Here is a 21,255-nt window from a genome sequence, read left to right as displayed (position 1 = left end):
TAAGGTGTTTCCAGCAGCCAAAATTCAGCTGATCTGCACTATGGAGAGCTCTCCTGGTGTTGCTGACATCGGTGTAACCTCCTCTCATCTCACCTCCTGTAATGCATCCATGATAGATGCTGCAGTAATCACATCTTCTGCTGTGGTGGCTTCACCAGCATTATTAATCTGAGATGTTGTGGATATTAAGAGACAGCTAATATTATTTGGGAATCGCACTAATTGAGAACTAGGTGATATATATATATATATATATATATATGAGCTGTTATATATATATATATATATATATATATATATATATATATATATATATATATATATATATATATATATATATATATATATATATATATATATATATATATATATATATATATATATATATATATATATATATATATATATATATATATATATATATATATATATATATATATATATATATATATATATATATATATATATATATATATATATATATATATATATATATATATATATATATATATATATATATATATATATATATATATATATATATATATATATATATATATATATATATATATATATATATATATATGTATATATATATATATGTATATATATATATATATATATATATATATGTATATATATATATATATACAGTGCTCGTCAGAAGTATTCAGCGTTGTCCGCCGGGCGCGCAATACTTATAGCCCAAAAAGAATCACCCATTTTTGGGGGTAAGAATTGAGCCACAAGTTTGAGCTCCGAGCATGACGTCACGGTAGCCTGAGGCCTTCTGACGCGCTGGTTGGTTCCCGCCTCAGTCGCCCACGGGCTGCCTGAGAGAGAGGAACTCTGCTGAGTGTCCCTCTCAAATTGGGCCATTTTTTACCGAGTGTCCCGCAGTGTTTTGGCCTTCAAAACTTTGTTATGGCACCTACCCGTGAACTATCGAGTGAAATCATATCCCAGATCATTGCTCTAAAGGAGGCAGGCCACCAGACAAAGGAAATTAGTGAATTGGTTGGTGTGGCACGATCGACAGTGCGTCGTTGGTGTGCGCGGTTTCGGGAGGAAAACAGTGGTGAAGTTCCCACAAAGAAACCGAGGTCTGGTAGGCCTAGGAAAACTTCCCCAAGGTCTGTTAATGTTTTAAAACGTGCAGTGGAGTTTAATCCTTGTGAGAGTGCAAGGAAAATTAAGGAGAGCAACCCGGAAATGTTTGGTGAGGTGTCAGTGAGAACAGTGTCTCGTAGGGTGCATGAGCTTGGTTACACAAGTCACAGGCCTGTGAAAAAGCCTCTTCTCTCTGGCAGCCAGAGAATTCGTAGGCTTGCCTTTGCTAATAAATATCTAAATTGGGGTGAGGAGCAATGGTTGTCAGTGTTGTGGTCTGATGAGGCAACGTTTAGTGTTACCTGTAAGAGAGGAGCATGCAAAGGTAGTGACCCACTTGACCCACGGTATGTAGAAAGCACAGTTAAACATCCTGATTCACTCATGGTATGGGGTTGTTTTTCAGGGAAGGGTTTGGGGAAGCTTGTTGTACTTCCCAAGAACTTCAGAGTGAATCAGGATGTTTACCTGGAGCTTCTGTGTGATCATTTACCAGACTCCTTCGAGCTAACAGGTGCACGAGTGTTTCAGCAGGACGGTGCACCTGCTCACAAGGCCAAATCGGTCACCAATTGGCTTTGTGACTGCGAGGTATCATTCATGACAGACTGGCCAGGAAATAGACCAGACCTCAACCCGATTGAAAACCTCTGGTACCTCGTAAAGAAGAGTCTCCAAGGGAAGGACGTGAGCTCTCTGCCTAAGCTGGAAGCCGCCATTCGTGACTCCTGGGACAAAATACCCCTCCAGCACCTCAGGAGCCTCGCCCTTTCACTTCCAAGACGTCTCAGGTCCGTGAAGAAACGTAAAGGCTACCCTACGAAGCACTAAAGGTAAATAAAATGCATTATTTATATGTTTTTTCAATGTTGAAAGGTTTGTTTCTCAGGAGGGACGCAGGGCGCCCCATACTTCTGACGAGCACTGTATATATCCATGCATCATCCAATCCTACGTTGCCCCATGAAGAGCATAGGACCCTGGGGCTAAGCAGCTGGTCCTGACATTCAAGATGAGAGTGACCAACCTCACTCATCCCTGAGTGGCATTACGTGAGCAATAAACCCCAACCACCTCTTGGATATAAACTTTCACCGGCTCAATCTGATTGGAGCACAGTAATTACCCACTAAACAACCAGGCACCAAAATTTGGTTATATGGTTACCACCCGGTGTAGTAAATGGTTTCCTGGTGTACAGGAAACCATTTGGCTTGTCACTCAGTGTAGAGTCACCCACAGACAGAAGGAAGAGGAAAGAATGAAGGAAAGAAAGACAGAAGAAGGAGTGTAAAGTCACCCGTAGGCAGAAGGAAGAGGAAAGGATGAAGAAAAGAAAAACAGAAGAAGGAATGTAAAGTCACACGTAGGCAGAAGGAAGAGGAAAGAATGAAGGAAGAAAGACAGAAGTGGAAGGAAGGAAGAGAGGAATGGGCAGACACCCAAAGGAGCACTACGTCGAGTGAGTGGATGGTGATTGCCCCTACCTGCCACAGATTATATGTGTATATATATATATATATATATACATACAGTACATCCCCCTAGTACGCGCCTATATGGGTGGCAGAGGATGTCAGGTACTAGGAATTTGCGTGCTGTGACTACATAAACTTATGGGAAAAATTACATACAGGTGGCACCCCCCTTCATGGGCAACCCTTGAGACACCTTTCAGACCTAAGTATTGTACTGTACAAAGAAACTGTCTAAGACATATTACCTGAGATAAAGTAAACGAACAAGATTATGGCTTTACTAGGTAAATCAACAAGGATGTGGCTTAACCAAACCAACAAGAATATGGCTGCTCACCTTTACCCAAGAGGACAACAGGCATGATGGAGGTAAGAAGAGGATCCGAGGCAGGATGAGGCACCTAGCGTGCATCTCCTGCATCACCCACCACACCACCCAACACACCACCTTCCTCACCACTTTCGTCACCATCACTTTCAACACTTTCACTACCTAATGCAATCACTACGTTCATAAACCCTTCAAAGTCTATTTCTGACACCTCAGACATCGAATCAGCCTCTTGATCCTCCTCAGGATATGGCTCTTCTGATGTTGAAGGGAGTGATTCCTCACTTGATTCAAGCCGAAGGAAACGGGTGATGAGTGTTTGCTTCCGTCTGTTTACTTCCTGGTTGTGCTTGTCGGTTTAGTAGCGGAAGGTTCTGTCCAGTGAAGACATCACCTCCACCACTTGCAACTGAGAGCGTTCCATGTCCTTGAATTCTTCCTTGAATTTATCAAGGGCATACAGTACCCAGCTGATCTCCATCACAGACAAATCTTCACTTTCCATCACTGGTGTTGCTGGCTTTTCTGGTGCTATCTCCTGCTCTGCGTCAGCCTCGTCCACTCGCTGCATGATTTCCTGGGGATCCTGCTCTGCTGCTGCTGAATATAAACCTCTGATCTCCTCCAGCGAGATGGCCTGAAACCTGGGCACAGCTTGTGCACTTGTGAGAGTGGCTGCCTTGCCAGCGGCCAGGGACTGAAAGCTGCTTCCCAGTGCGATTTCACACAGGTGCTTTACGAGGAGTTGCCAAGCATGGTTAATTGTTGCAGCAGTTATATTTGCCCAAGAGGACAACAAGAGAGTGATGGCATCCTTGAGGTTGAATGACCCCAAAAAGCCATAATAGTCTTCTCAAGAGTTGAAGTTGGTTGTGCGGGTGCTGTGCGTGGTGAGGATGAAGCGGGTGAAGCAGGTGGTGAGTCCAAACCATCCTCGGGGTCATTGACATCACTCTCAATTGTGTTCAAGTCAAAAATTGCCTGCAGTTCCTCACAGCTGTCGTTCTTGCTGCGGAGGTGATCGTAGAGGCGTTGGTGTATAGGTGCTTGACTGTTGCAGTCAATTCCTGGTCTAGCAGTTGGATGAGAGAGGTCATTCTTGGGGGCTGAAAAACGATCTTGCATTCCTTGCTGAGGTCTGCTAGCCAGGTTGGATGACTTGGGGCATTGTCGAGAACGAGAAGCACCTTGAAGGGGATGCCAAGTTCCCGGGATTTAGCCTTGGTATCAGGGATGAAGTGCCGTAACAGCCACCCGGAAATGATGCTACTCGTCATCCAACCGATGGAGTTGCTGTACCAGTATACCCCACTGTCATCCAAGCAGCGAAGATTCTTGTAACGTCTGGAGTGTGCTGTGATATGCACTACAACAGGACACATCTCGAGTGAGCCTGATAAGTTCACGCCGAACATGACTGTTATCCTGCTCCTGTCGATTTTTCTGCCCCGGGCCTGGTGCTGTTGCTTACTGATATAAGTACACTTCGGCATAGCCTTGTAGTATAGGGCCGTTTCATCAGTGTTATAAATTTGGTCCCGCTGTAGCCGCCCTCGTCGATTATCCCCTTTAGGATGGCTGGATAATCCCTGGCCGCCATTTCATCCGCTGATGCATGCTCCCCTGTGACGAGAATGTGACGTAGGTCCTTCCTCATCAGAAAGCAGCAAAGCCATCCCATGGAGGCTTTATATGGTTTCTTTACAGCAAGCTTCAGAACTGCAGCTTTGTAGAAAATCTTGGCATGGTCCCTGATGTTGTGCCTGTTTAGTGGAACTCCTTCCTTCTTCTTCCTCAGGATAAATGTAGCCGGGTACCGCTTCATAAGGATTATATCCTGGTTGGTCAGCCTGCTTCTCCCATCCAATGCCGCCATCCCATATGTCGTAACAGTCTTCTTTATGGCCTTTCTGTTAGCCCATATAATTTGCACAGACAATTCTGCGAAGCCTAGTTCCTCGCCAATGTTTGTGTCACCCTTCCTACTGTCCTTCTTCCTAATGACTTGCATCATCATGGCATGGATGATGCACTTGTTCTTCCTGGAGGAGGGGGCAGACATCCTGGCTCACAAAAAAAATAGCCTCAGAGTACATGGGGATGTAGCCGGAACAGCGAGTGTACCCTCTGTGATCGTGTGTTTCCTCTGCTGGGACTCTCACCACCCTCCAAGCAGCGCATATGGGCATCACGTGACGAGTGCGCAGCATCGACGTCACAAGATGGGCAGAGTGTAAGTAACCGTCATCGCTTCTTGGGGGGACAATGTCTCATACTCGGGGTAACCCCGGATTTGGACCACTCTTCGCTGCCCGGCATGCTTACAAGGAGTTCAATTCGCGTACTAATAAAAAATACGCTAAAATTAAAAAAAAAAAAGGGTCCTCGCGTACTTGGAACTCGCATACTGTGGGGATGTACTGTATATATAAATATATATATGTATATATATATATTTATATATATATATATATATATAAATATATATATATATATATATATATATATATATATATATATATACAGTATATATATATATAATATATATATATATATATATATATATATATATATATATATACAGTATATATATATATAGTAGTATATATATATATATATATATATATATATATATATATATATATATATATATATATATATATATATATATATATATATATATATATATATATATATATATATATATATATATATATATATATATATATATATATATATATATATATATATATATATATATATATATATATATATATATATATATATATAGTATATATATATATATATATATATATATATATATATATATATATATATATATATATATATATATATATATATATATATATATATATATATATAGTATATATATATATATATATATATATATATATATATATATATATATATATATATAGTATATATATATACTATATATATATATATATACTGTATATATATATACTGTATATATATATATATATATATATATATATATATATATATATACAGTAGAACCTCTCTCATTCGGACTATATGGGGGGAAGGGTTGTCCGAATTAGCAGATTGTCCGAACCATCAGGGTAATCTCCAGTTCATACCAAAAACTATCTACATATGATATGTTTGTTGATTATTAACATATGTGGCATATGTCAACCCTACGTAACTGCAAGAGATGAAAGGATACTAAAATAACCAAACTAATCATGTACGATAGTTTTGTATTGCATAATTTACAGGTAAGGCCATGACAAGAAACTAGCCTACATTTTAAATTGCAGTAACTGACTAAGGCCCATGTAGGCAAAAAAAAAGTAAATTAATTAACTGTAATATTTGGAATAAAAATAAAACCTATGTAGGCAAAAAATACATTGTCATCTTTGGCATATTGATAATGCCCATATGGGCAAGAAGCTAATGTTTGATGTACAGGTAAAGCACATTTAAGTACAAAAAATAACCTACAGTAATCATTAAACACTGCAGAATATTCTGACCCATTTTTGTGTAAGCAAACTCCTCCTTTTAACACCTTTATTCATTGCAGAAGCTACACTTGCATTAAGGGGCATGGTAAGGAGGATTAACTTTTGAAATACAGCATAAAAATATAAATGGTTGGTGAACTAGTTGATGGAACGAATGCTAGTGTGTGTTTAAACAGGCACCCATGTTGTGACCTAGCGTGATCCGAGACTAAACGAATGACGATTGCTTTCCGCGCCTATACTGAAAATGACTTTAGAATTACTTTCAACATATTTTTGGAACTTATTATTTTTAAATTTTGTCCGAATTAACAGAAATCCGGATCAAAGGGGTCCGGACCAAAGAGGTTCTATTGTATATATATATATATATATATATATATATATATATATATATATATATATATATATATATATATATATATATATATATATATATATATATATATATATATATATATATATATATATATATATATATATATATATATATTGTATATATATATATATATATATATATATATATATATATATATATATATATATATATATATATGTATATATATATATATATATATATATATATATATATATATATATATATATATATATATATATATATATATATATATATATATATATATCATCATCATCATCATCAGCCGTTTGAGTATCCACTGCAGGACCGGCCTATCCTGACCGAAGTCGGGACGATACAGCCAATGTATCTCTACCAATTGGCTTAGGCTGTCTGGTAGAGATTGTATGTAGGGTGAGAAGTGTTTGTAAGTGTAACTGTACTGTTGTAGTGGCTTTGGACGTGTGTGTAGTCTGTTAACCAAGTGTAATCGGCCCGCTCAAGCCGACTGGGTGCAAGCATACTTTATAGTAAGCGCCACTGGTTCTACCAGAGCACCCCTTGTGTTCGCCAAAGCAGTATGTGGCCAGGTGAACACTCCCAAAGTTTATTACCCTGGCAGGGCGCGAACCCTGATTCACCAGTGTACAAAACGCACACTCTACCACTGTACCACAGATATATATATACATATATATATATATATATATATATATATATATATATATATATATATACATATCAGCAAGCTTGCCCCTAACGTGTGGGTTTCGTTCCTAACATGACGCATTCGGCGCGAAACTGCATAAGTTTTAACTACTCCTTATTTTGCTCCCTAGACCCCCTAAATATGGTGTTTTGCTGTTTTCTGCCATTGGCAATCAAAGTGAAGCACTTTAAGTGGTTAGAAGGTTTATTAATGTTATAACTTACAAATATAGTTAATGCACAGCAAAACTTCATCATACAAATACGTAAAGCACAAGGCAACATTCTGACGCCGATTGGTTTCAGGACTGTCACAACAATAACAAGACAATTCGCCGTCATTAATGAAGACAGCTATGGGGGACGCTAAAATATAATTCAAAGGCGAGTACATCGAGGAAGAAACAAGTTAATTATTGACTAAAGGTACGACTAATAAATAATATCCAAAGCCTATGCTATGGAACATAACTTTGATGGATTCCCCAGAAATTTAGTTATTAAAGTATTGATTAAATAATACAGTAATCCATCCATCCATCCATCATCCAATCCTACGTTGCCCCATGAGGAGCGTAGGAGCCCGGGACTAGGTGGTTGGTCCTGACATTTAAGATAAGAGTGACCAGCCTCACTCATCCCTGAGTGGCATTATGTGAGCAATAAACCCCACCCATCCCTTGGATATAAACCTTCACCATCTCAATCCGATTGGAGTGCAATAATTACCCACTAAACCACCAGGCGCCAAAATTTGGTTATATGGTTATCACCCAGTGTTAGTACATGGTTTCCTGGTGTACAGGAAACCATTTGGCTTGTCACTCAGTGTAGGGTCACCCACAGGCAGAAGGAAGAGGAAAAAATGAAGGAAAGAAAGACAGATGAAGGAGTGTAAAGTCACCCATAGGCAGAAGGATGAGGAAAGACTGAAGGAAAGAAAGACAGAAGAGGATGGAAGGAAAGAAGTATGGAGGAAAGGAAAGGGCAGACACCCGAGAGCAGCATTACATCGAGTGAGTGGATGGTGAGTGCCCCCACCTACCACAAAATACAGTAATAAGTATATTTATAAAAGTATTGATTAATTAATAATAAATATATTTATAGAATGACGGGGATTCATCCAGGGTGCGAATTGTCCTGACAGGGAATCGTCCATGTTTTGACGGGGAATTGTCTGACGGCGAACTGACGACTCTGATCATGGGTAATCATATAAATCAGGTTACCTGGTTACAAGGCATTTTTTAATGCTTTGACTTTATTTAAGTGCTTTAACTTACAAGTACATACCAGAACAGTAAATAATTAAGTTATAAATACAGTACAGTGAGTCCTTGATATACAAAAGGGATAGGGACCAAAAAAAACTTTCGTAATTCGAAATTTTGTATATTGGAACGGTATTCCCCATTGAAATATACATATAAATGGGGGGATGCTTCCCAGGACCCCCTCGGACCCCCACCTAACTTCACCCCCCTCTATTAAGAAGTAAGCAATACCTGTAGACAGCTGTAGAGAAGGAGGTGGCCATATTCTTGTACATCTCCTTTTTCTTTGTCACAGTCCCAATGGTGGAAACAGCAAGGCCTAAAGCATGCCCAATCTCCGAGACTCCCTGCCCCTCCTCATGGGGTCTTATAATTTCCAATTTCCTTTCCAGAATTAGAGTACAGTGCAGCTGCTGCTTTGCAGCGGGCTCCCCCAATGCTGGAGATGATGCACGGCACTTGGGAGGCATGGCGAAACAATACGAAAAAGTGAAGGGCTGCGAAAATATCCTCACGTACAGCAAGGCTGTGAGGAGAGGAGGGACGTGGACTCAACTGAGAAGCACACAAAAATTTGTTTACCAGAGAGGGGTTAGTTCGTTTTCTCTCGGCAAGCGAGTGCGGCGCTATGCACTGCGCCCATTTTGAATTTTTCATACAGTATTCCTTTAATCCCTTCATAGCTGCCGGCCTTGAACAACACTTCACCGTTTCAGTGTCAATGATGTTGAGTTAGGGCATTATAAAAAACTGCGAACAATTACGGGAAGGGAACAAAGGTCACTGGTGTGTGTACGTGACCCTACTCTACCATCCCATCTGTCAGGCGTTCTCTTCACTCCAGATGTATTCCCCCATATAATTGCTTATGTTACATGCGCCCTAATTTTGAGTAAGTTTCTTTCTGCAAGAGAACATAATTTACCACCCTCAAAATAGTAAAAAAAATATAGAGAACAAACTAGAGGAATATGAACTGAATTGGTAAGGTCTTTAGGCTGTATGCTTACACGAAAGATTATGGGTTTTACTATTTTAAGAGACGATATGGAACAAAAATGTTTGCTAATCAGAAAAAAATTACTCTTTCGTCCCACATGTTCTCGTAGATTAGCATTCAGTTCCACATTCTTCGTTCGGTATCATTCTTCCCAATGTATTTCGGATCGACTAAGCACAGTTATTTCTGCTCCTTAGTGTACCTTTACTGCTCATTCTTTTGTTTGTGTGTATATGTGAAAGAGAGAGGACTGATACAAACAATAGTGTATTCCATTATCATTTTCATAGCTGCTGGCCCTGAACAACACCTTACTGTACTGGTGTCAGTGACGTTGAGGTAGGGTGAGCTGTAAAAAACTGTGAGCAATTATGGGAAGGGGATGAGGGTCACTGGTGTGTTTACACGATCCTACTCTACCACATCAAGCAGTCTGGCGTTCACTTTGTTCCAGATGTTTTCGGCCGATGTATACATGCTGATGTAACACGCATCCTAATTTTATTACACGAATCATAGGAATCACAGGATGGTTTAGGGGAAAAATAATTAAAAAAAAAAAGCTAAGTGTGCCAAACGAGTCTTTTCACATATGTAAGAAAAAGAAATTGATTTTAGAACTTTGAAAAATGGTCCCAAGGCCGACCACGGGAGCACGCAAATATCTGAACCCACAGCCATTGAGGGGACTGAACATATGTTTTACTTTAAGCAGTAAAAGCACCTTACCAAATCAGTTCTTCCTGATAGTCTGTTATATTTTTCAGATTATTTCTGGGTTGGTAAATACAGTAAATGTTTCTTATTAACCCCTTCACGCCCAGGTCTCTCCTTTGATATGTAAAAATAAAATCGTCTGTTATTAGTCATGCAATTATAAAAAATAAATTAATAATCCCAATTAATTAGTAGACAAGGATATGAAACAATTATCTATAAAATGTTGCTCATATTCATTAAAATTGTCTGATGATAACCAAATTACAATGAATATACGTTTTGGGCGTCAAGGGGTTAAATCTGTTTCCCCATCATCTTTAGCTGTTCTGGTGTGACACCTCTTGTTTAACTCCTTAACCGCGGGGCGTCACTTTCGTGACGCTCGGCTACAATAGATCATACCGCGGGGCGTCACTTTCGTGACGCTCGGCTACAATGGATCATACCGCAGGGCGTCACTTTTGTGATTCTGTGTTATTTTGAATTATCCCGGGCTCTCAAGTGGTGGCTTGTATCATCTATCAGTACTGCCAATGTCCAACACTAGTCAGCACTCCAAATCTCATCTGTACTCCCATCCATTGTTGACATTTTAGCTATTTTACCCCCTTCGTGACTCCCCTCCCTACCTGCCCTCCATTACCCTCTCCTCTCACCTCCCACGCCGCGCTGCGCTACGGAAATTTCCCCCTTCTTTTTCCACAGATTTCATCCACTGAAATAAGCCCTATGCCCTATATTTTTACCAAATGATATATACCAAAAAAAAAAACAGGTAAGTGATAGTGTTATACTCCAGAAATTGGCTAATTATCACCTGACAAAACCTCACGTGCATTCATTCGCTACATTACCACGGTAGTTTCCCCTTTGATTTATGCCTTGTAATCGATGTCTGTAATAAAAATATATATCAGAAAGGAAGGGAGAATCCTAATTGACATTTACATTCACCTGGAACTACCTATTTCTTTATTGCCGAGATTTTCTACCTATAAAAAATTAGCCTGTAAGTTAGCGGCAGTCAGCCTAAAGTGTCATTGTCAACCCTTCCCTTCTCAGATAAGCCGCGGCATTTAGTTCCTTGTCCTCCACTGTAGAGACAACATGTCGCACTCGCGCCCCGCCATTCCTGCCGCTTCTGCGCCCATTGCAAAGGGCCCCGTGACCTCTATGCCAAAGAAAAGTGTTGAGGCAAGCAGGAAAGGCCTCAGTGACTCTGCAGTGGCACGAGAACTTGCAGAATTGTCCATGATAATGATGGACAGTGATTATGACGATTCGGGTGAATCGTGTGATGAGCCGGGTGAGGTTATCGCGCCAGAAACAGCGACAACAAGTGCTTCTACAAGTGAATTAGTGTCTAGCTCCAAGGGAAAGGAGCCTTTAGTGCAGTAAGGACAAGAATTTGGGAAGGGAGTGAAAAGGCGGCGTGTTAGCCCCAGAACAATGCCCCCACGTGACCCAGCCCGCCATGAGTCACGAGTGCATTCACCTCCCCGTTCCCCAAGCCCCGCTTTACTCATCTCGTCATCATCGTCGGCTGAGTTATCTCCGGAGTCTTCGTCGTCGGAGTCACCACCAGCATCAACAGTGAAGGCAGGCCTTAGAGGTAGAGGTAGATCTAAGAGAGTGAAAAGTAGTGTAGCTAGTAGGGTAAGGGCTGCTAGTGCTGTACGGCAACCTAGGGTCAGTGAGAGTGACCTTGACAGAGATAAGCCTCCCTCACAGCCAACCTCCACCACCACCACCACCACCCGCTCTCCACCGCCACGCCAGGGAATCCTGGACGCCTTCGCGTGGACGGAAGGGTCAGATTTTGTCCCCGAAAATCTGGTTTTCGATGAGAGCTCGTCAGGAGTTCAGCCTGCCTTCACTATGGACGAAAATGCTGAGTGTGTCGAGTACCTTTTGGCCTTCCTAGATGACGAAGTCATGCAGCACATATGTGATGAGACCAACAGGTACGAATCACAACGTGCTGCTAGTGGTACAGGTGCAGCCAAGATGCAACAGTGGACCATGCTGGGAGTGCAGGAGCTGTATGTGTTCTTTGCCCTCATGCTTCTTATGCCAGACTCCAAGAAGCATGAGTTGGAAGAATACTGGTCCATGGACCCCTTACTACCCTCACCGACCTTCAATAAGTACATGGCCAGAGATCGCTTCCGGAACATCATGGGAAACCTGCACTTTGCCGACAATGATGTACCTTCCCAAACCGACCCACTCTGGAAGATCCGGGAGATTCTGAACAGAATGAAGGATAAGTTCATGTCATTCTTCCACCCATTTCAGAAGGTTGTCATTGATGAATCCTTGGTTTTGTTCAGAGGACGTCTTCGGTTTGTTCAGGACATTTTAAGCAAACGCCATCGCTTTGGAATTAAGTTCTTTGTACTGTGCGACTGTAAGACGTGGTACATCCTTGACTTCGTCATATATTCAGCCAGCACTGTCGATCTCGATAAAACTCACCCCCTTGGCTTCTCAGGCTGTGTAGTGAAAGTGCTCCTAGAAAAGTATTTTGGTGGGAATCATGTGCTGTATACAGACAACTACTATACAGCACCGAAACTTGCCAAATACCTTTCTGAGCACGGCATTGGCTCCTGCGGCACTGTGAAAAGTAATCGTGCCAACTTCCCCGAATTCCCAGAGGCGGCAAACTCGCAGCGAAGAGACGTGCACCTACGCAAGTGTGAGAAGATGCTGGCAATACGGTGGCATGACAAGAGAGTCGTGCACATGCTCACCACCGTACATAAGGGGGAGATGAGAGACAGTGGGAAGGTCGACCGTAGGACAGGCGAACCTGTGATGAAACCTGATGCTGTGTTGGACTATAATATCAACATGCAGCTGGTGGACAAGTCCGACATGATGATTGGTGAGATCGACTGCCTCAGGAAGAATACTAGGTGGTACAGGAAAGTTTTTCTGCATCTCATAGATATGACAATGCTGAACGCCTTCATCCTGTACAAGATGAAGGTAAAGCCACCCAAGTCCTTCTCCCTGAGGTTGTTCGCCAGGACTTGTGTCCAGCAGCTGCTGGAAAGATATAGTAGGGTGCAAGCAGCAACTCCAAGGCGCCATCCAGTTACACTTCCCGACCGACTTGAGCAGAGGGTGTATATGGATTGGCACAGACTTTAGCTAATGCCTGCCACAGGGAAAAGGAAGGCTGCAATTCGCAGGTGTCAGGTATGTGCGCATACCACACGCCGCACACCTGAGCATAAACGCACCTCTTGGCAGTGCGCTGAATGCCAGGTTCCCCTCTGTGCTACCTGCTTCTTCGATTATCACAGCCAGAAGCAGTTCTAACAATGCAAGTGTGGAAGCAGAATTATTTGGAAATAATGTGTAAATAGCAGGTGAAAGCAATGGATGTTCAGTTCATATGATTGAACAGTGTATTATAGTTTTATCTTACTGAAAGTGACAGTGAATAACATAGTGTAAGTAAAATAGCAGGGTAAATATTGAAAATAGAATAGAAAATGTAAATAGTAATGTAAGTAATTAGTAATATAAGAATATGAGTACAAATAATTTATGTTATAACAGTGAAAGTGAATCCGTGGCTCTCTACGTATTTTACTGACTGAAAAATTGAATGACTTCAGTGACAATAAACTAATACGACTGAAGGAAACTTATGGAGAAAGACTCCAGATATATATAAGTGTGATATAGTAATAGAAATATAAAGTGTGAGGGGTTTTATGAATAATAAATGACAGAGTGCCTAGAGCGAACTAGCGCAAGTGCGACGATCAGACGCGCTCGTAATTTCCATTGCTTTCACAGTGTTTTTTTTTTTGAGTATGGATCCCAAACTACTTGAAAATTGTAGAATAGTGTTTATAGTGTTTGTATCTGGCTGTGGTAATCATATTACGGGTTGTCGGGAAGTGTAAAGTGGAGTCTTAGTTACCCTACTTCAGAGGTCTCCACAAGTCCTATGGTAACCGACAAAGGCTCAACAATCATTCCAGGAGAAAGCTGAAGGTATGTGCAATAAGCATATGTAATTTTATTATTCTAGGACTAATAACTGATTTTTGGCAAATATTTTTTGAGAGTCTGTCGGAGCCCAAATAACCCCACGGGACACACAAGTCACTGGTAAACGAGCCCGCGGTGTAGGGGTTAACATAATGGCGGCAAGGACTGTTCTTCCCTAAGTGTCTAACTAAACCTGGTCTAACCGAGCTTATCTGTACCTAATAATTTTAACCTAACCTAACCTCCAGTTGGGAAATTGGGAAACGATATCCACCTTTGAGCATGTTGAGTTTCTTCCACTGCGCTAGAAACGATCGTAGGGGAAAGTGATGATAATAACGGGGAGGAAATTTTTCAGCAAGAAAAAGTAATTTGCCAAACTGAAAGTTGTCAGAAAATTACAGAACCAAGCTGGAGGATTATGAATTGAATTGATAAGGTCTTTCGGCTGCTTCAAGTGCACAGTGAAAGACACAAGTATCTTCCCAAAGTCTGACGAACATAGTGTGGAAAAATCGAACCATTTGAAACACGCACTAGTAGAAACAGGGTTTTTGTTGTATTTCGCCTGGTATAAATTTTCTTCAGACTGAACTGGGAAGATAGTTGTGTCTTTCATTGTACATTTACCAGTAAAAAAATCAATCTAATAGTACTTGTGTTTTGTTTCCGCCAGATTAATCGTGATTTCAGACTATTCAGGCACTTCTCCTCATCATATGAGGCGTTGAGAATAGTAGTGTCGTAAGCGCCACCTCGGACGATTTTCAGTTATGTACACCATTGTCTTCCCCCGGCCTTCCTCTGTCTGCGGCAACAACTAAACAGTCAGAATTCAACCCGGAAAATGGTCGAAAACCCTTTACCTTAGAGTGGTACCTGCGGCTTTACGCACGTCACCCAAAAAAATGTTCTCAAGTTGACTCTGCTTAGCGTAAGCGCCACGGGCAGCCAATGGCATGAGGGAACTTGCTCCTGCCGTTGAGTTATTATAGCACTTTCTTCCTCCTGTGCCTGGACACACAACCGAGTAGTCAGAAGACAACTCGCAACACGGTCGAAATCCCTATAGTATTGAAGGTATTACCGACCCTATGGGCTCACCCAGAAAAATTGCACTCAGAGTTTACCTGCGTGAGCGTATCCGCCAGTGCCAGAAGACGCGGGGCTGAGCAGCCAATAGGAGGCGGGAACGAGCTCCCATGACTGATGACGCCCTGTTCTCACCCCTTCCCTTCCCCCCGACCACCACAGTCGTCCTACTTCCTCCCTCCCCACCACACTGAAATTTATTGATTTTCCTTTTTTTCTGTGTGCGTTCGTAAGAACGTTTGTGCCGGCGGTATGAGTGATTCAACGGAGAGTGAGGATGACCCTGGAGTGCCTCTAAGTAGAAAAAGAGGGCCCCAGTGCAGTGAGTGGCGGTCAAACGTAGTGAAAAAGAGACGCAATCTAGGTGAAGCGTATGTGAGTAGGGTCAGTATGTGCAAAATCCGGTGATTTTACGTAATTTTTTTTTTTTAAGATCTACCTATGGAGAAAAACGCAGTTAATGTGGCAATATTCAGATTGTGTTATATGAATGTATTACTGTATGGAAAGCCCTGTAATAGAGCTTCAATTTAAAAGAAACACGAGCTTCCTATCATATCCCACTATAAAGTTATCACAGTCTGAAGATTGCAAAACTTTAACTGCGTTTTTCTCCATTGTTTATATATGGCGTTTACGTCAGTACTATTCTCAACGCCTCATATAGTCTGGATAATCGGGCTATCTCTGCATTTCCTTTCATATCGAGTATCGATTTTCATATCGTCGAGACAGATATTTTCGTACTGTGGAATTTGTCCTACATTAATCGATTTCGTACCATCGAAAATTCGTACCTCGGGTTTTCATATTTCGAGGACTCACTGTACGGTGGAAAAGCAGTACAGCAACTATTTAATGAACAAATAAGAAGGGCAATATTTCAATGCCTATCAGGTAAACTGATTATAAGACTTTATTTCTTGTACAAGGTATTTAGTGGATGTTGGAGTGGCCCTGGTGAGAGAGGATAGTGTTTGGAAACTCCCTGTACTGTTGTTTGCGGATGATACTGTGTTGTTGAGTGAAGATGAAGGGGAGTTGCAAGACTTGGTGGATGAGTTTGGGAGAGTGTGTAAGAAACGTAATCTAAAGGTGAATGTAGGGAAGAGTAAAGTGATGGTCTTTGAGAGAGGCGAAGTCAGTGCATGTACAGCGAGGTTGGATGGTGAGGAATTGGAAAATGTGAGTACATTTAAGTACTTGGGTAATGTGATGAGTAAGGATGGAGGTTTGGAGGGTGAAGTGCTTGAAAGGGTACAGCAGGGAAGAAAAGTTGCTGATTCTTTGAAAGCAGTGATAAGAAACAGGGAAGTGAGCATGGACGTGAAAAAGTTACTACATGACAGTATTGTGTTACCAGCTCTAATGTATGGAAGTGAAGCATGGACGTTGTTGGAAGGACACAAGTCAAGAGTGAGAGCAGTGGAAATGAGTTATTTAAGAGGAGCCTGTGGAGTCACATGGAGAGACAGGCTGACGAATGAGGATATAAAGGAGCGTTGTGGTGTGGATGTGGATGTGATAGGAAGCGTTATGAGGAACACACTGAGGTGGTTTGGCCATGTGGAGAGGATGGAGGGTGAAAGACTGACGAAGAGAGTGTATGTGAGTGAGGTGGAGGGGGGAAGAGGGAGGGGGAGGCCGAGGGCGAGATGGAGGGATGGGGTGGAGAGGTAAATGAGAGAGGGGGGTGTGAGTTGGGAGCAGGGCAGTGAAATGGCGTGGGACAGGGCGACTTGGAGGCGATTTGTTTGTGGCCACCCCAAACGGGATTGAGGCGTCTGGCAATAGATAGATAGATAGATAGATTTCTTGTTTTAACGTTATTTAATAGTACTTTAACTTGCACATAAACTTACCAGAACAGTAATGTAACGAAAACAGTACTGTGGAGAATCAGGACACGAACACGTGATCAAAACAAACTGTGTATTATGCTATGCTGATGTTTGAGGATTTGGCCTTTTAGAGGCCTGTCTTGCGTAAATTTATACTTTTCATAATGGTTCTCTAACCCGCCCCGTCCCGGAGACGTGAATTCACGTCCTCACATGATGTGCACTCATATCCCAGAGACGTAAATTAACGCGGCAACATTGCAAGGATATTGCAAGATCCCTAATTTGCACAATTTTCAATTTTCATGAGTGATTTTTGGCACGTATACACGGGACACCTTCCTCTACAAGATGCCAGGCAGGGACCCTGCATGACCTCCCCCCCCCCCACATGACCTTTTCTCAGCAATTCACCTGTTATCAGTGACCTGGCCAGTAAAGCCATGTCATGCCATGGTACGAAATTCAGGGCCAGAGTGATTCTCCAATCGATGACAATGTGGAGGACAAACATTAGAGGAAGAAACAGTCAGAAATGATGATCAGGTAATGTGGCAAAAGAAGGTCAGGAATGGTGATGAGTTAGTGAGTGAAACAATACTTATAATGCCTATATTACCGTTTGAAAACCAATATACTCTTGTACTACATATAAATTCGTACCAAATAAATAAATAAATACCGTTTATGAGTGGTGTAGAATAGTTATCCTCCCATAGAACTTGTTTTCTTTGCAGCCAGCCTGATAGAAAACCCTGTAAGGTAAGGAGGTATTCCTACCTGGATCGAGTATTTTAAACCTCAGGTGAGCGATTTCTCTATGAATTTTCGATGTTTCTCACCAAAAGCGGATGTTTGAGCCAAAAAAAAAAAAGGTCCAAAAATGTCGGGACTGGGGCGTACCACTGCCCAGAAAACGTCGGGATGGGGCAGGTTAATCTTACATTGTCTTATATGTATCCCAGCACTTACCGAGTATAATTGCGAGCGCGTTCGGCAGGAACGTGTTCGGGGCGATCTTACTGTGTATATATATATATATATACATACATACATACATACATACATATATATACAACAATCCCTCTAAGATCCGACGTAATAGAGCCAAAGGCATGTCCGGGACTTGGTCTTGTCCGGGACTTGGGGAAAAATGCCCCTGGATAGGTACTTATGGACCCCAACCCAACCTAACTTTGAAAGCCACCTAAATAACTCCCCACTGGACATGCAGAGCACCTATTTAATACCCTGTGCACACAAATAAGAGACAGAAACCATGAAATAAAGGAAATGGAACCAGAGAATGAGAATTTAGAAGTGAGTATGGAAAATATTTATCTGTGTACAGGGTACTTATGACACATCCGTGGCCGTCGCGAAGATTAATCCACCTCCTGTATGTCTCTGACAGTGGTGAAGATGCACTTGAAGCACATGCACTAATCCAGTGTTGCGCTGCACTTAATCCTTTTCTCTATAAATTCTAGTTTCTTAACAATGCACATTTGGTTCCTAACACTGCACAACACCATAAATTTCCATGTGGTCCAGTGGCAAGTTATTGCTGTTTATTCACTGTCAGAGCCAGAGAGTAGGTGTTGTAGGTGGCCCAGGGGTGCGTCGCTGTGATGTGGTGATTGGCTGCCCACTGCATACGACTCTGAAGATAGCCGCAAACTCATGTCCAATGGAGACTCCACCGTGGCTGATGTGCTAGGCTGTGGCTTGGAGGTAGAATGCTGGTCTTGGTGAGGCAGTGGTGTGGAGTCAGGGCTTGGCACGGTGGGGGTCATGAGGATGAAGATGTCAGTAGTCGATTGACGTAAGGAACGGCGATTCTGGTGATTAATGATGCGCTGCCCAAAAGCGCGCACTTCCTCCTCAGGTTCCAGGGGCCCCATCTCCCTGTCACTCTCCGGGTGTTCCAGGTAGTCAAGAGCAAACTCGAAGTGCTCCCAGAGTGCACTCAGCTTGGGGATGGCTGGAGTAGTGGCGCGCTAAGAGGAGTCCACATCATCGTCACTGTCCTTGTCGGAATCTTCCAGCTGGGTACTTGTACGTGCAACAGAAGATGCGATCTCGATATCATACATGATCTGATACCCAGGATCGCTCTCGCGTCATCCAACCACTCACACAAGTCGTCCACATCCACCTCATCACCAGCCGCACGAAAATGCGCATGGAAGTCATCCACGTCAAAACCTAGAAAGTTGTGCACCACATCGGCCCCAAGAAGCAGACGAGACCAATCACTTTCCCGAGTCTTGACAGAGACTTCCCTCCATGCTCTGGCCCAGTTGTAGATGCCTGACTTGAGGTTGTAGCAACAAAGGTTTTCCACAGTCCGCTGACCTCTTGTGTCCCGACCCTCCTTGCGCTCGTCCTCATCCTCGAGAACAACAATCACCTCGTCCAGGAACTTTCGACGGTACAGCCTCTTCATTGCCACGATCATACCTAGGTCCATTGGTTGGATGAGAGCAGTCATATTAGGTGGCAAGAACAACCACCTGATGCAGTCATTCTCAGCCACCGAGTCCTTGTCGGACGGATGCACAGGTGCATTGTCTAGAAGAAGGAGAGCCTGTACCTGGTTGTGTGGGATCCCTCGTGTGTTCATCTGATAATGGATGACCTCCTTGATGAAGTGCTGGTGAAACCAATCTTTGAAGATCTTGGCTGTGAACCAAGCCTTCACAGAATGGTACCAAACAACAGGAAGGACATCCATCAACCTACGAAGGCGCTGAGGCTACTTTGCACGGCCAACAATAACGGGCTTGAGCCGGTTCATGCCATTAGCATTGGCACAACACAAAGCAAATATCTGTTGCTTGGAGACCTTGCGTCCAGGTACATCCTTCTCCATCTCCTCTGCTAGGGTGTTCGTGGGCATCGAGTGATGGAAGAGACTAGTTTTGTCAGTGTTGTAGACTTGACCGAGACTGAGGCCCTCCCTGTCGATCAAGCTCTTCGCCTTCTGCCAAAACTCTTCTGTTCCCTCCTTGTTGGCATCCAAAGCTTCGTCATGGGCCTTACGGTGTGTAAAGCCATGTCATCGTTTGAAAGAGAAGAGCCACCCTTCGGATGCCTTGAAGTCTGTGGTGTCATGGAGCCTTACGAACTTCTCGGCAACAGCCCTCATCTCCATACCATGCACCAGCTCACCAGCAGCACGTTGTTGATGATACCAAATCAGAATGGAGTGGTCGACATCTGCAAACCTGGGAGAGTATGTAATCCTCTGTTTGGTCTTCGATGCGAAGTCTGCCATGTGCTGCGTGAGTTTGTCTCGGGATTTCTTGATATCAAAGAAGGTACAGAAGGCCAGGTTGAATTAACTGAGGATGCAGGAAGTCGACCATCCCGTGTCCACCTTCTCCAATATCTCTCTCTCCTTCTTCAGAGTCAGAACCACTTGTTTCCTCTTGTCAGGTGGCAGGGCCATCATCACACATGCGAGTAATAGGCAGCAGAGGAACAGCAGGGCCTGCATCAGGTAGGGCACTGCCAAAAAGGTGAGCACGTGGGCAGCCATAGAAACGAGCATGCAGTCACGACAGTACATAGGTGGGAAATGGGGAGGATGAATGGGCACTAGTGAACATCAGAGGAACTATGCGCCAAAACACAGCTGTTCGTCACCTCGTGGCAAATCTAAAGTAGGGATTAAAACATGTCTTTGTGTGAGTGTGTGTCTGAGGACCTGAGCCCAAAATGTCCAGGACTTGGGCGTCCAGGTCTTAAAGGGATTACTGTATACTGTATATATATATATATATATATATATATATACACAGTGAAA

The 21,255-nt window shown here is 42.4% G+C and overlaps 1 protein-coding gene across 1 annotated transcript in view; it reads left to right on the top strand.

Annotated features, from left to right (window-relative positions):
• LOC145401925 (uncharacterized) overlaps positions 1-21,255 on the top strand; it is a 443,277-nt gene that overhangs the window by 77,800 nt on the left and 344,222 nt on the right. The window lies entirely within an intron of this gene.

Source organism: Coenobita brevimanus, chromosome 57 (genome assembly GCF_032717465.1).
Source record: "Coenobita brevimanus isolate Jiangsu-jjx chromosome 57, ASM3271746v2, whole genome shotgun sequence".
NCBI classification, from domain to species: Eukaryota; Metazoa; Arthropoda; class Malacostraca; order Decapoda; family Coenobitidae; genus Coenobita; species Coenobita brevimanus.
Note: the sequence above shows the minus strand (reverse complement) of the source record. Positions and strands in the feature narration are given on the sequence as shown.